This window comes from Odontomachus brunneus, unplaced genomic scaffold (genome assembly GCF_010583005.1).
Source record: "Odontomachus brunneus isolate Ranch 3 - 2012 unplaced genomic scaffold, Obru_v1 Obru_scaffold_073, whole genome shotgun sequence".
Classification (NCBI taxonomy): Eukaryota; Metazoa; Arthropoda; class Insecta; order Hymenoptera; family Formicidae; genus Odontomachus; species Odontomachus brunneus.
In genome coordinates this window covers 765,526-775,131 of record NW_022639523.1, presented here as the reverse complement: position 1 = coordinate 775,131, position 9,606 = coordinate 765,526, and the positions used below count along the sequence as shown (strand labels likewise).

General features: G+C 49.4%; 1 long non-coding RNA gene across 2 annotated transcripts in view; it reads left to right on the top strand.

The window, feature by feature from the left end:
- Nucleotides 1-9,606, top strand: part of LOC116847059 — a 49,991-nt gene that overhangs the window by 9,462 nt on the left and 30,923 nt on the right. The window lies entirely within an intron of this gene.

The window sequence follows — 9,606 nt, the reverse complement described above, 5'->3', positions numbered from 1 at the left end:
GGGGGGGGGGGGGGGGGGGGGCAGTTTCGTTTGATGTTAATCGCGGCGTGGCATCAGTCTGCAGTGGACAGCCCTCATGCGTCCTCTACCTCGTATCGAAAAAGCGTTTATCTGATAGGGTCCTTTGTTTTAAAGTGGACGTGTTCATTGTCCGAGACACTGTGGAGTGTTTTTCGGCCGCGGGTGGAGCGAGGAGCCGCCTGCGTGACACGTTCTCGTACGGCGACCTGCACCTTCTACCTTCTCGCGACGCGACAAATCAGGGATCTGGTCGGACTGACTGATTTACAGCCGGACCGTCCCGTTACTCGTGCCGACCGGAAAGTCATCCTCCTGAAGCCTGCGGTTTCAATTGAAGTGTCTAATAATACAGCGCGAGCAAGTCGTCCTCTCGGTGTACGTTTCGGGTATTACGGGATTTATTCGCGTTGTTCATGAAACAGTTCATCGAAAGTGACATATGTTAGAGAATAATTTTGAAGGAGAATTATCGCGGCATGTAACGACTGAAATATGTGGCACGCGTCTACTTATCCAAGAATTCTATTTCCGCGAAATATACGCGAGAGAGAGAGAGAGAGAAAGAGAGCGAGAGCGTGCGAGTGCGCAAGGACGATTTCCCGAGGACATTTCCAATTATCGGAATTTCGCCAGCGTTCTATCAACGTTCCACCACGCAGTTTCGTTTTGCCGGCGTAACGACTAATATTTAATTGAACGAGCATCGTCGATCTCGATTATCCTCTAAAAGCCTTATCCTCTTGGCGCCTCCAATTCGCGGAGCTCCGGAAAATTCAAGGACGAAACTTTTCCTCCCGTAGCGCTCTACGCTCTCGCTTCTACACGCGCGCATAACTACGTATTCCGGTAGTGATATATTTCACGATCAACCACCTGTGGATGACTATGCTAATTACCCGGCGTAACGTCATAATGGGGAGGTATCGCGCCGGGAGTTAACGGCGAAGGTACCGACGATTATTTTTCAGCGTAACGCCCTCCAGCAGCAAGGAAGGGTCCGGGAAAAGACGGGGGGAATTATTCTTCCCCGAACACGGGAGATCGTGGTCGGTACTCGTCTCTTTTTCGCTCTCTCTAGCTGACTGGCTGGCTGGCTGGCTGGATTAATTTCTCGCAGATAAAGAAGGAACTCGCGCGCACTCTGCTCCGCCGACTTTTCTCTCGCCCGGCGCGGCTCTCGTTGGCTCGTCGCTCCGAAGAAATCCCGGCGCTGTGTACTCCTACTCGCGCGAGATAATGCACGCAAATATCGTAAAGATAAGACCTCGGGTCAGGAGTAGACTAAAGATTGTGCTAAAGAGCCGAGAGAAAGAGAGAGGGACGGCACGGGAGATGACAGAGGTGGAGGGAGAAAGAGAGAAAGGGAGGAGACGAGCGGAATGGAGTTTTACGAGCCGCGAAGGTGCATCAGGCCAAGGAAAAACGGAACACCGTGTAGTTCTTCCTTCCTCTTTCGCCCTCTCCCTTTTCCGCCGCCCTGTTCGCCCTTTTTACCATCGCCGGGACCCCTCGCTCCACCCCAGAATCCGTTAGGGCAGACAGTTTTTTTTTTTTCTTACGCTCTTGGCTCTCCTACCGTGGAACCCAAAAAATCTTTGTCTCGGACTCGTTGGTCTCTCTCACTCCCTCTCTCTTTCTTTCTTACTCTCTCAGCCGATCGCTATCCGTTCTATCTCCCTCTTCCCTCCGTTGGACCGCGGGCTGCCGCGCTCTCACTCTGCCGCGTTGTTGATTTTCAATTGAAACCAGAGATCCGCTCAAACATTGGACCCCGCTGTTGGCGAACAGTTAGGCGCATGGGAACTTTCCGTGAGTTTCGCTTGGTTTCGACGATTTTTTATTTTACCGACGCGCGCGAGGGGTGGAACGCCGATGTGTGTCGCTAAACGGACAGGAAAAACGGTAACTTCTAAAGCAAAGACCCGCCGTAAGGATACTGACGTGTAATGTCTTTTCATATTTTGCGTCTTTATGATTGACTGCTCAGCGAGATACCGAAGATAAATCGCAGTTTGAATTCTTCGTTAAAAAATTATTTTTAAACCTTCAGAACGAAAAACACACGCGTTATCGGCCGTGCCCGAAATCTTCCGCATCAGATTTGAAAAATTGCCAGCACACGACACCCCTACGGAGTCGCGCATTCACACACGAAATGATCCGCGCTCTATTGCACGCGCGATTTCCCGGCTTTTTTTTGGGTGGTCCGCGCTGTGTATAATCCTTAATCCCGTGGGGTATTCTTGCCGCCACGACTATCCCGGGGACTTAAGGCCTCGCTTTGTCGCAGGTCCAGTAAAAATCCACCCTCGGACGCCTCTTCTTACTATGGTCGGGTGATCCGCCGCGCCTCAGCGAGTTGGTCGACGCGCGAGCAGGCACGTCACCGGCGTGAAACGATCTGTAATTTGTCACGCGGTGCTACGTTCGTCTGTCCGCGGACAAGTCGGAATAAGGTCACGACTCGGCCTCGTGCCGATGGCAGGATGTTGTCCCAGTACCATACGATGGGCTCCGCTTTTGTACATCCTGCTGGATTCCCCACAGCCTTCTCTCATCGAGAGAGATCCTCGGAAATTCCGCCTCTCGAGACCGCATCAGGAGCATTCGCGAGTAAACTCGTCGGGGATTGATCTTTCCAATTGTTCAGAAATGGAGAACTTATGCCGGGCTTTCTACTAATCTGAAGGATCGAATGGACAAAGATAGTGGACTCGTCGATGAATTATCTCGCTGATAAATCGTCACCTGCTGATTGTGTGTTTTCTCAAGTTTCCAGACTAGGTTTTTCCGAGACTCTCTCCGTACTCAAACATTACTTAATGTATTATCACTTACTTTTGTACGTTCGAAGGGGTTCTTGACCCCGAAATGTATACTCTACTCTGCTCCCGCGACCTGAGAGTAACGTATCGTTGCGGGCAAGATTTTCAAAAGTCTTGGCGCGGGAGAGGACGGAGCTGCGGGGTTTGCACTAGGCTGCGAATAATTAAGGGGTCTGCGACGACATCCCGGCCGGAATGTGTTTCGTCGCGCGAAAATCACTTCCGACGGTCACGTGCCTGCGAATCGCTCTTTCAGCGACGCGGCTTTCAGCGCGGATAAGTGAAGCAAATGGAGGGTCGGAGAGCATCGTGGTCAGGGATTTTACCTGACTTTCACTTAACGCTCTCCACCGGCGGGCCCTTGTAACCTCCGAGGTGCGATGCATTGTAAGCACGTCGTACTATTACGCGTATGTGTGTTTACGGCCGCGTGCGCCGCGCTGTTTCAAGCCTCGTCGGAAGAAGAGATATGTATAATATTATATATATATACACATACATTGTGTGAGCGGCCATTGAGTCGCACGTTAACCGTTTTCCGGCCGCGGCAACGTGTCCGAGCCATTGTTTTCGCGTCATGAGAGCTTTCACTCGTCGTTGTCCGACGTGGAATCAATTCGTCAATAATAGCGTGGTACATCCAAATACATCTCGATGGAGATACCGATATTCTTCTCAGAGAAGGAATCAGCCAGGAAATTCACGTAAAATGGCAGTTCCACAAAGTGGAGCGAGTCACCGCGGGAATCGACCAAATTATTTGAAAAATGTTGCAACTCCAGTCGCGCCAATCAATCGGTCTATCCATATACCGCGCGATTAAACGCTATTATTATACGTTAAATACAAGCGTAACGATTCGCAGGCGATTTCAGCGGTTTCTTTACGACTCGACGGCGTTTAATTCGACCTGTTGATCGCCGTACGACGCGTACGTCGCTATCTTAATGATTGTTGTAACATTTCACGGATCGTATCTTATCTCTGCTTGCTCACTTACGTGCATATTGTAGCGTTTCGGTGCTGCGAGCCGTGGAAAGAGAGAATATTCGTGCACCGGAGTGACCCACGTTTCTTTGTAACCGGCGGGACACGCGTGTTTGTTCAGATAAGGGTACAGGTGGGGCACAGTGGACAGTGCCAGTATTTCATCTCGACGACGTCCGTTCGTCCCCGTCCGTTCCGTTTTTTAGTTTCGGTTTATTCAGCGATAAGGACGGACGCTGCGCGCTCGCGGAAACTATAAAGACGCCACGCTGTTTCTACACGTCGCCGTCGTCGTGGTCACAAATATTTTTCCTATGAACACATCCGCCTTTATGCCTCGGCTCTAATGCCTCGGCCAGGAGAGCGTAAGGAGGATGACCTTTTCCTTCTTTCTTTTCTCTTTTTTTTCCAATTATATCGCATTTTTAACGACGCGACCATTCCGACTAGCAGCCCGAGAGGCATTTAAATTCCGCGGTAGCAAAAGGAGCGACATTTAATTTTCAGAAAAGAACGATATTCAACGTTATTCAAGAAATCACATCCTACGGCAATTTAATGTTCGCTGCGAAAGTTAAAATATCCCGATAAGATATATGTTATAATGTCATTTTTCCAAAAGTACCGCTCTTCTTCGCGGTAATTCATTTCGCTTAAATCATTTAACGAGACTTTTCGAAGGCATCGCGAATTCGCCCGTAATTTCGCTATTTTACGCCGCGATTTTACCGCGGCCCTCCCTCAACTACTACCGTGCGACTCTTGCGGGGAACGCCAAGTTGCGCGCACGGTAATAATAACTTCTCTGTCACCTTTCGCATTAATAGAGAATATCGGCGAACGCCGCTAGAACGGCGAGACGCCGAGGAGAGTAATGGGAAATTTATAGCGCATAAAGACTCCCCGGATCGGGACGCGATGGCCGCTCTTTCCGCGGATTCATAATATTCCACGGATAGTTTGCCATTGGCCGGCATTTTCACAATACTTTGACGGCGCACACGGGATCTCATTACTTTATTGCTTTACAGCGCGCACGCTTGTATGCACGTGTATGTGCTTTAGTATGTGTGTGTGTGTGTGTGTGCGGATACACGTGCGGCACAGTGCCTATTCGGCGACGTGCACGGCGGGTTCGAGAGCCGCGTTTGTCGGAGCGGTACGACGTGCATTATACTGGAGCACCGCGTGTATCGTGCTCGCGAAGATCGGCTTATGGCTATCGATCTCCATTACGCGAACTGATTGGCTTCGGAGTCGAGCTGCTTATTCGCCGGCGTGCATACACATACAGGCGGCACCGAGTCACGTATACCCGCGCGCGGACGAGAGGATTCGCCCGGATCCTACCTGGAAAGTCCTCTTGTTCTATGATAACGTATTACACTGCTCTCTTCGCCGAGGCGGAATGGAGGCAGAAAAACGTCCCTAAGTCTCTTTTGTAGCGACGGCGCCGTAGGAGCCATGAGTAATACATGAGATGGATAGCATTGAGGATGATGGAGTCTGCATTCGATAATACAACGGTCTTTAAATGATGATATAAAATTAGGAAAGCCCGCGATATATACTCTGTTTCTCCTTCCCTTTAATTCGCAGGGGTGGAGGGTGGCAGAGATGAGAAAAAAGAAATGCTACTCTTTCTTTTTTCTTTCTTAATTAACTCTAAATCCGAACACGTGATTCGAGAGCCACATATCTCAAAGAAAGATTTTGTCCTGTATGTTAATACGCGAGTATTTCAGTAATACCGCGCAAAGAAATACCCAGAGAAATGTGTCAACTCTCGAATTAAAATTTCGCCTTCATTTTCTCAGTCTTCCAGAATTTTTCCTACAAATAACTCGCGCACACGTGTACGCCCGAGATGCAAGAAAATTCGCGCCGTCAAACGCGAGTAAAGCACGTGCAACTGACACGGACAGTCAAGACGTATCGTACGTATTGTGTCAAAAAGAGCGATTTCCACAAACGCAGGAAAGCTAACCGTGATGTCGCGCCACCGTATAGCCGATAAGGACACGATCATTTGTTACGTCGTAGTCGAAGCCATTGTTTCGCGGCGTCGATCGATAGGCTCTCACACCCTTGTTCACATTATTGTTTTCGTCAACCCCCGGTGCGGTGAAAGACACCCATGCCGTATCCCGATTGCTACGCGGACATATCTTTGTTCCCCCTTTGTATATCATCTCTCTTTTTTACCGCGCTGATTTTTACTCGACGACACGATATTAGGGACACGCTTCTTAGAACGATGAAACACCTTGCTACATTTTATTTGGATAGCTCCTTATGATCAAATAGATGAAGAAGGTGAAAAAAATACGTCATACACTTTTAGTGTTGCTATACAGTTACACATATCTATTCGTGGATCGCGCAATAAGGTGATATTTTCATCGCGAATGCATCTCGTCGAAGCAGTACGGATTTAGCGCGGAAAATCTTGCGAAATTCAGGTACAGATAAATTTCACTCCACCAGCTAATCGCAATGCGATAAAACGTGTTCGAAAAAGTCCTTTCCAATAATCCGCATCCTTGGAACAGTCGTTCAGTTAGTCCTATAACGAAATAGGACTAACTGAAGAGAGTAGCAGTTTACGAACAATTTTCCCCAATGGCGTAATTAACCCTCTCGTCTCGAGTCGTGCTTATACCTATTTAAACCTATCTTGAGGAAAACACGTGGCTCGGATTTTCGCTTTTTGAGCGTTTTCACGAGGTGACGACTTTTGCAAGTCTAAGCAACATGTGTCGAGTTAAGTGACACCGGATCAGCGATAGAAAGTAACGTGGTGTACGAAGATAATTAACCATCAATGCGGGACCAGGTGCTTTCTACGAGTCGGCCCGGAGAGTCGTCCTGATCGCCGGGCATCCCCTCGCGTGCGATCGTGCTCGTCGATTCCGCGTCATACGGGGTCGATCTGCCGGTTGCATCTGCGCTGCACTTAACAGCCGATAAATCGCGGTCCGCGGGTGCGCCGGCCGCGAGATAATCCGGCCGTGGAACAATGGCATTGCCGCGTGCCGGTGGGATCGATCGCTGGACACCGGAAAAACCAAGTGCGAGCACCGGCTAATCGGAAAGGTCGCGAATTTGCTTCGTGCTCGCGACGATGCCGCGCGATCGCGACTAATCTCTACCCTATCTCTCTCTTTCTCTCTCTTTCTTTCTGTCGTCCTCACTATCTTTGTCGCTCTTGCTCTGCCGGTCTCTCTTCTGCGCTCTCTTTCTCTTGACACACGGCCCAATATATCTCGATCGCGAAGATCGCGAGGCGAGGGAGTACGATTCGATCCCACGACGCTGTTAGCGCTCATCGAGCCCGCCATGCGCGTCATGCGGAATCGGTTCAGGCTCAGGGAACACGTCTTACGTGCACCGATCTGATAAGTCACGGTTAGAAGCAGAGCGCGGCTGCGGCCGCTCGTATTGGCAAGAGTAATGGCAATTTCTAATCCGAGAGATGAAACGTTGGCTACACACCGCGAGAGCGCGATTCACGTGCGCGCTCAGCGAGCGACTTTAACGTTCCTCCGTGTAACGCTCGTACACGGTGTACCTATAGGACCTACTGAAAAATATATCGCAGGGAATGAACTCCCCGGTGAATCTACCCGACGACAGTTCTGTCCAACACGTCGAGTCGGGCCGTCTCGTGTTGTTACAACTTGAAACGTCTAATTTATATGATGATGAACACTTTCCCGGCCGGAGCAATTCAACGTGACTTGTCGTCCACGCCATGTGGGTCACCACCGATGACTTACGTGTTGTGGCATTATGCGAGTCAAATTTGCGGAATGTGAAAGTGAAGAGAAGTAAACCGAGAGACAAATTTTATTTGTCGAATAACATGTGTCTCACATAATAATCGTAGAAATATTTTGTGATTTTGTCTGGTTTTAAAAACCAACTGGCCCAAACGTTCAGTGTGACTCACGCGGCACGGAACATGTTCAAGTTCTTTAAATTATTTCCTCTCGTTTAGATCCGATCGGTGCTGATGTGAGTGAATACGCGTGAATAAACCGTGAGTCTGATAGGCTGTCATCTCGAAGTGACATTACAAGCTCTTACAGAACGAATACTGTTATCTCATTATTACATTGCAAACGCGTTGCCCATCAAAGGTGACAGGTTTTTCAGCTTAATCGTGCTATTATGCAAACGCGACTCGCTCGTAAACTTCAGCTCATTATCCTCGGTGAAACATTATTTCCCAGTGGTTTTATCCGTATATACGAGTGTTGAGAACGTATATCGGTTTGCAAAACTCCACTCGTAAAAAGCTCGTAGTTGTCGAGACTGGCCTTCTCGGTCGCGTCTAGCTATTTAATTCCTTCGTTGCCATTTAAATCGCTGTCCTATTAAATTCCCAAGTTACGTAATCTCCGGCGAGGATGACGCTGGGATGAATGACCACTTGGTGCGTCATTGACAATACACAGAGGTGAGGAAAACAAAATAAAGGACAGTACTGTTACATCTCCATAGAGACAGATATCCGTTGAAGGGGGAAACATGGAGGAGAACCTCAACTGATATTGACGAAACAGTGTTAGACCCAGTATAGTTGTCACCTGAAACTTGTCTCATGTAAGATACTTAGATTTTTATTCAGAATCAGGTTCAAATTTCTCAATTGAATTATGATACGTATGACATTATATTTGTAGTCGGGATTCAATTAAAACATTCAAATCTAATTCTAAATTTTCAAATCTAGGTGTCTCACTTAAGACAGATTTCAAGTAACAATTATTGATAGTCTAAAATACACGAAAATGATTAAAAAACCCGTGTAAATTTTGCGATTAGGCTATTCGCGAAATCTCGATCTCACGAGATCCGTTCGCTCGACGCGGCGGTAGTGCTCGTCAATTCCGCGTCATCCGGGATCGATACCGCACGCGGACGTGCTGTACAGGCATAAATACACGTCGTGTAGTGGGTAGAGGTGCGCATGGAGCCGATAAGTCGCAGGTTAAAGCCGGCTAAGAGTACCAACTGTATCGCACGCGTGCGTGCGTGCGTGTGTTGAGATCGGGCGCGCTGTCCGGCGCGCCGCTTACCTCCAAGAGGTTGAATTTCTGTCCGATATTCAAGGGATGTGTCTCGCTTACACGAGTTAATAGCTGCGATCGCTTCACCTCGGCGAAGGAACGGCGAGAATCGGTGGATCGCGTGTCATGAAATTTCTTGGCGAATGCGGGCGCATCGGGCAGCATTATTAGTGCGCGCGGCCGATTGTACGTGCGCTACGATGCGCATACACGTGTGTGTACACGACTGGCGAGGGGGACGCGAGGGGGCGAGAGAAAGAGAGGAGGGAAACAGAGAGCAACGAGAGATGCACAGTGTATGTGCATGCACGAGAGAAGAGGGTATCGCGCGATGCCGACCATGTAGGCTAGGTCGGCGCATACATGGGAACTGATGCCGCCGCGAGCCTCGCCGGCCGGGAAGAGAGAAAAAAGTCCAGCGCGAGGCCGAAAAAATGAATTCGTGCGCATCCCGTGCCCACACGTCTAACTTTCACTTCGCTCGGAGATCGGGCAGCAGCCAGCCCGCTTCGCCGTCGCGCCATCGCCGTCGTCGAGTCTCGCGATTTCGCGAGATACGTCCGAGAGCGCGGTGCAGCGCTCGCGAGCGGGCGCGACGAAATCGCGAGCGAGAAACGCGAATCTGCAAAAGAGAGAGAACCAGAGAGAGAGAGAGAGAGAGAGAGAGAGAGAGAGAGAGAGAGAGAGAGAGAGAGAGA